Consider the following 7,609-nt stretch of genomic DNA (forward strand, 5'->3'; position numbering starts at 1 on the left):
AGATCCATAAATGCTACATACAAATCCATTTGCTTTTCTAAGTATTTCTCACATACATTCTTCAAAGCAAACACCTGATCCACACATCCTCTACCACTTCTGAAACCACACTGCTCTTCCCCAATCTGATGCTCTGTACATGCCTTCACCCTCTCAATCAATACCCTCCCATATAATTTACCAGGAATACTCAACGAACTTATACCTCTGTAATTTGAGCACTCACTCTTATCCCCTTTGCCTTTGTACAATGGCACTATGCACGCATTCCGCCAATCCTCAGGCACCTCACCATGAGTCATACATACATTAAATAACCTTACCAACCAGTCAATAATACAGTCACCCCCTTTTTTAATAAATTCCACTGCAATACCATCCAAACCTGCTGCCTTGCCGGCTTTCATCTTCCGCAAAGCTTTTACTACCTCTTCTCTGTTTACCAAATCATTTTCCCTAACCCTCTCACTTTGCACACCACCTCGACCAAAACACCCTATATCTGCCACTCTTATCATCAAACACATTCAACAAACCTTCAAAATACTCACTCCATCTCCTTCTCACATCACCACTACTTGTTATCACCTCCCCATTTGCTCCCTTCATTGAAGTTCCCATTTGATGGAGAGAGATGGGTGATTATTGGTGCATATGCACCTGGGCATGAGAAGAAAGATCATGAGAGGCAAGTGTTTTGGGAGCAGCTGAATGAGTGTGTTAGTGGTTTTGATGCACGAGACCGGGTTATAGTGATGGGTGATTTGAATGCAAAGGTGAGTATGTGGCAGTTGAGGGAATAATTGGTATACATGGGGTGTTCAGTGTTGTAAATGGAAATGGTGAAGAGCTTGTAGATTTATGTGCTGAAAAAGGACTGGTGATTGGGAATACCTGGTTTAAAAAGAGAGATATACATAAGTATACGTATGTAAGTAGGAAAGATGGCCAGAGAGCGTTATTGAATTACGTGTTAATTGACAGGCGCGCGAAATAGAGACTTTTGGATGTTAATGTGCTGAGAGGTGCAACTGGAGGGATGCCTGATCAATATCTTGTGGAGGCTAAGGTGAAGATTTGTATGGGTTTTCAGAAAAGAAGAGTGAATGTTGGGGTGAAGAGGGTGTCGAGAGTAAGTGAGCTTGGGAAGGAGACTTGTGTGAGGAAGTACCAGGAGAGACTGAGTACAGAAAAGAAAAAAGGTGAGAACAATGGAAGTAAGGGGAGTGGGGGAGGAATGGGATGTATTTAGGGAATCAGTGATGAATTGCGCAAAAGATGCTTGTAGCGTGAGAAGAGTGGGAGGTGGGTTGATTAGAAAGGGTAGTGAGTGGTGGGATGAAGAAGTAAGATTTTTAATGAAAGATAAGAGAGAGGCATTTGGACGATTTTTGCAGGGAAAAAATGCAATTGAGTGGGAGATGTATAAAAGAAAGAGACAGGAGGTCAAGAGAAAGGTGCAAGAGGTGAAAAAGAGGGCAAATGAGAGTTGGGGTGAGAGAGTATCATTAAATTTTAGGGAGAATAAAAAGATGTTCTGGAAGGAGGTAAATAAAGTGCGTAAGATATATATATATATATATATATATATATATATATATATATATATATATATATATATATATATATATATATATATATATATATCAGTTTTTTATCAGAATTGATACCACAGAAACGGTATGACGGATTTTCTTCAAATTATGTAGAAATATTGGGAATGACTGAAGTGTACGATCCGAATACTTTTTCAGCTTTATATTTCCCAAGAATGAAGCTTTAGTTTTGTCTGTAATAACAGATATGGACCCTCTGGGCCCTCCTTCGCTCGCTCCTGTGGAGAACTACCATGCACTCCCTCACCACCCGCCTGCCCTCCATCACCACACCCTCCCTCACCACCACGGCTCTCTCTTCCTGACTATCATACTTCTATCACCACCATCACTCCCTTCTACCCTGGTTACTATACCCTGAACGGCGGAATGGCATTTTTCATTGGTGACAAATACTCACCCTTGCCATTTTCCGTCTTCACATTTCTCTTATCGCTGGGACAAGATTCTTACGTTCAGTAATAGATTATTTTCTCGAAAATATATCACGCCCTGCGTCCAGTAGTTTCTCTTCAACCAAAGTCACTCTGTATGGCAACTGTGTATGGAGGTTAGTTGTCGTGCAACTGACACCTTCATCAACAGGTGTGGAACGGTGTATAGTTTGTTAGTTATCGTGCATGTACTAACTTAGCCTATGTGCAGACAGACATGCGAGCAAGTATACATATCGCAGTAAGGCCGATTCATGCAACCATGGATAACCAGTGGTCTCCTGAACTTGGCTGAAATACCATAAAGAACACCGCGACCACAGCGACCAGACAGGTCGGTCTTTAGAAACGGTGGGTGTCTGGGGAGGAGAGGCCGTGTTGGAGGTGGCTTGGGACTCGATGACGAGAAGTGCAGTGCAGGAAGGGGAATAGGTGGTAGGAGAGGGGGTATGGCTTGTGGTTTGGGGGAAGGGGGTTTAAGGACGGAAGCAACTTGCATATGGGAGTTGAGTGGAGGGAGCACGGTGGAGGGTATGGCCGTACTGGTGGTGGGGAGGATATGGAGTGAGTAATTTTAAGGATTGTTGAACGTGCTTGATGAGAGGGTGGCACACGTAAGTTTGAATGGAGAAAATTGGAGGAAGTGAATTGTTTTCGATATCTGGGAATAGACATGACAGCCAATAGAACAATGGAATCGGAAGTGATTCACAGGGTGTGGGAGGGGGCGATGGTTCTGGGAACTATGAAAAATGTGCGGAAGGACAGAACGTCATCTCGATCAAAAATGGGTATGTTTGAAGGAACAGTAGTTCCAACAATGCTATATTGCTACGAGGCATGGGCTATAGATGGGGTTGTACGTGGGAAGGTGGATGTGCTTGAGATGAGATGTTTGAGGTTAATATGTGGTGTGAGGTGGTTTGATCGAGTCAGTAATGGAGGGGTAAGAGATGTGCGTAGTAAAAAAAAAAAAGACATCGTGGTTCAGAGGGGAGATAAGGGTGTGCTGTAATAGTTTAGAAATATGTAAAGAAGGAGGCAGGATATGTTGGGAAAGAAGATGTATTTGTCAGAAGGAGGGAACAAGGAGAATGGGGAGATGAAATTAGAGATAGATGGATGGAGGGAAAAGATTTTGTGTGATTGGGGCCTGATCATGCAGTAGGATGAAAGTCGTGCAATGTTTAGAGTGAATTGGAACGATGTGGTATACTAGGGTCGACGTAGTAAACCATTGAAAGGTCTGTGGTGCCTGATTGTGGATGGGGAACTGTGGTTTCGGTGCATTAAACATGATATATAGAATGGATGTGATTAGATAGGCCTTTTTCTTCTGTTTCTGGCGCTACCACGCTAACACAGGAAATGTCGAGCAAGTCCTGATCACATGAAAATTTATCTTATGATTCAACATCGTGTTGTGCTGAGCGTTGACCCGCGCCAGTGGATCCTTGCCAAGTTGTGAGACGGATGAGGTTCACAACCTTGACGCTGAACCTAACTTACTCTAGCTGATCATTTGGCTGCTGGGCATCTTTAGATGACTTGTAAGTCTATCATTTTTTTTTTTTTTATACTGTTGATGATTAGATGTATTTGACATTTTGAAGGGGGATTTGGTGTTTGTATTTGTCTTTTCTTCTTTAAACTATACATATCAATGAGAAAGAGCGTTTGAGACATGCTAAGAGGGAATCTTTATTATGTATTTTTATTAGTAAATGAGGGCGTTTGGCATTTTATGGATTATTACGACTGTTTTCTTAATGCAGTCGATGATAAGAGCTGAACTTTTTAGTTTATTTCCATTTCCTTCCCAGATAACAGAAGTCTGGATTAAAGATGAAGAACATTTCACATGTTCATAGGACTTTATATCGTTTTAAGTGTAGTGGATGACTTTGCAAAGAAGATTATACTGTTTAATGTTTTCTTTTTTTTTATTCAAATTTATCTCAATGAATGCTGTTAGAGACAAGGTATTTAACATCTAAAATGATTTTTAGTTCCTCCCGAACGGTATTATATTCAATCTGTGTTTGGTACTTTGAATGCCTTTTTAATGCCTGTCAGTTCGATGAGGGTTTTTGCATTTCTTAGGGACATAGTAGCGGATATCTGAAGTATTTTTAATGTTTTGGGTGTTCATAGGCGCTTACGATTCTCATGATTCTCAAAATATTTTATGGATCATATTTTTTTTTTATCAGAAGTTTTTGACATTTTCGCTTGAATTTCTACTTCCTATTTTTGAGACCTTTATATACACAACGAGAGTGTATGTGGTCTTTGAATTATCCCTTTGGTAGATAGGTCCTGAACCTCCAACTGTAACCATCCTACAATTATTTTTTTTCCTCCATTAGGAGGTGTCGATGGCTGGCATCAAGTGTGTGCTTTGAGTGTAGACACAAAGCATTTGTTCTGTCATTAACATAAAGATAAGAAAACGTCCTCTATTACAGCAGTAGAAAGAAAAGAACATCAAATTAAAGGCCTTAACACAAACACAAAAAAGTCCTCTATAAAAGCAGTTGAAGGAAAAGATTCGCAAATTAAAGGATCTAACCGCACTTCTCCATTCTCTGTGGCAACACCCCGGACGGACAACAGGTACAGCAAATAAATACCTGGCAGGATTAACATGCCTCAAGGAATCGTTCATAAGAAAGTACCTCCGTCCACGGGGACACGCAAATGAGGGGGACCTCCTCATTTGCGCTGTTGGGGAAGGGTTTTGAGGGCCGTCTCTGGGCTTTACAGTGCGGGAGAATCTCGTGAGTAACGATAGGCTGGTCCTCTGGTAAGTTCATGGAAGTGGGACTCCACGTCTAAGGAGACGATCGTATCTTTTGTTTAGAGATCGAAAGCACAAGCATGATAGATACTTATATAGGAGCTTGTGACCCAAGAAAGATGTGAACGGCGGTGGAGATCAGCGCGGGCTTCACCCGAATGCTTCCCTGAGAGTGGCCACCAGGTCATCCATACTGTTCATAAGGCAATTTGAGACATCCTGAGTGACTTTATGGGCAGACGACGGGAGTTGCTTCTTCATGGAGGAGAAAATGTCCTGGAGGACTATTTCTGCCACCATGTTCAGATCTTCCTGTACATGGCATGGGTAGGCATTGTTGCCACCGTCCGTCAGAGCGAGGTACCGGTCTTCTTTAGGGAGGTGGGCAAGGGCAGACTTAGTGTATGATGCCAAACCAAAATCGATAATATTGACTTTTGGAGGGAGTGAAAGGTCATCTGGCACAGTTACCAGAATGTTACTTGAGTGGAGATCATAATGAACGATCCCAAGGGCGTGAATCTCTTGTAAACGTAAGCAGATGTGTAGCCCGATGAGACCCAAGTATCTGTCGGGTAAATCATGGTCTCGCAAGAGATCATCGAGTGTTTGGTGGCCCTCGAAAGACAGGAGAAGACACAGAGGATCGTAAGAGACTGCCAGAAGTGTTGGGGCTCCTCCAGCGCCGTTTAATCTCTGCATGAAATAAGCCTCAACTTCGAATTCGTCTCGCGTTACAATTTCCTCTACCACTTTTATTACGGCATCCCTGTTGTCCCATCTTACAAGATGGGCTGTTCCAAATGCCCCAGAACCCAAGAGCTGTCCGTGTGAGATGAGGCTATCAACCTCGACCCGGGAAAGGACTGTGTTGCAGCACATCTTGAAGGACAATGGTCTTGAGAACCTGGGAACTTGCTATATATAGGTGAAGGTCCTTCTGATCAAACCAGATCAGGTAATAATATAGGTAAGACGACTTTGATATAGTCACAACTCTGATGTTGTAGTATTTGAGTGAACTTGGTATCAGTAGTTCATAAAACAGTCAAGGCTCTGCACTTTTATATACTTGAATATTTTCCATTTTCCTCTGGTAGTATATATTTATGTAAATGTGTGTATAATATATGTATATATATTTGAATATATATTTATATATATATGATTTTATGATTATACAAATATCTACATATACTCATATGCATATATGTACTGGTAATATTGCTAATAATGATAATAAACATATACTGTAAGGTTTGGACATAGGTCAACGGTGTCTAGGGTACACCGAAGATGACTTTAGAACTGAGGTGTATTAACACTGGAGTTTTGAAGATAGAGAAGCAGTGAAGATTGTCTCTGACGTAACCTTTAGGTCATATGTACTTAGTCTACATAGTAAAGATGAAGGCGGAGTGGAGTCCGCTTTCAAACTGACCCATAAGGATCAGACAAAAGGCCGTTCATGCCAAAGTTATTTTTTTATATATATATAAAAGATCTTATTTTTTGTTTGTAGTCTCCCTTACAATAGTTACGTTTTCTCTTATAGATTTGAAGGTTGATGTAAATCTTGTGGATTGTATTTAGGTCTTTTATTAATTCATTGACATTGTTATCTAAATTGTTCTTGACGTATTGTAGAAAATACATTTTTTATTCATTGTATAAAAAGTGCTAGTTATGTTAGTACAATAATTTTGGGAGTTGTTAGAACATAGATTCTCTCTCTCTCTCTCTCTCTCTCTCTCTCTCTCTCTCTCTCTCTCTCTCTCTCTCTCTCTCTCTCTCTCTCTCGCCAGCTAGGTGGTTAGATGTGAGAACTCGTTTTTCTATATAATTTGTCTTTGATTAATGGTTATCTCGAAGGACATAGGTAGAGGTAATATTATTATTATTATCATTATTATTATATTATTATTATTATTATTATTATTTTGTCTCTGGGGATAGAGGAGAAAGAATACTTCCCACGTATTCCCTGCGTGTCGTAGAAGGCGGCTAAAAGGGGAGGGAGCGGGGGGCTGGAAATCCTCCCCTCTCAATTTTTTTTTAATTTTCCAAAAGAAGGAACAGAGAAGGGGGCCAGGTGAGGATATTCCCTCAAAGACCCAGTCCTCTGTTTTTATTAAACGCTACCTCGGTAACGCGGAAAATGGCGAATAGTATGAAAGAAAAAAATGAAAAAGATTATTATTATTATTATTATTATTATTATTATTATTATTATTATTATTATTATTTATATTATTACTATTATTGTTGTCATCAAAATCATTATTATTATTATCATTTTTATTATTATTAGGAGGAGGGAGGGGCACAGGGATGAGACTTTGAAAAAGAACATTGTGGACGAGACAATCCAAAACTTTCAAACGTTCATCAGGAGTAAACTATCGGTCACAGAACTAAGTAATCAGGAAGAGAATCAGAGGGAAGAACCATTGAGGGAGAATAGGATATATATGAGGAGATTAAATGGAGAATCATAAGTAACCTTCCAGTCGATGATTATACTAAACTAGGATTGAAGAGGTGAGAGTGGGAAGAAGTATTGGAGTGTATGATGATATGCAAAAACGAAGTAGGATCCTGAATCAACTCGACCTTTACAAGGAACATGAACCTGACGAGGTCTGCTGGTGTTGCTGAAGGAGTGAGGCAGCTCGATCCTTATGTTGGGCAGACTTGGAAGGATCTTTCTGTTCAACTTATGCAACGTAAATATAGGATAAGAAGAGGACAAGAATCAA

Source organism: Panulirus ornatus, chromosome 1, assembly GCF_036320965.1.
Source record: "Panulirus ornatus isolate Po-2019 chromosome 1, ASM3632096v1, whole genome shotgun sequence".
NCBI lineage: Eukaryota > Metazoa > Arthropoda > Malacostraca > Decapoda > Palinuridae > Panulirus > Panulirus ornatus.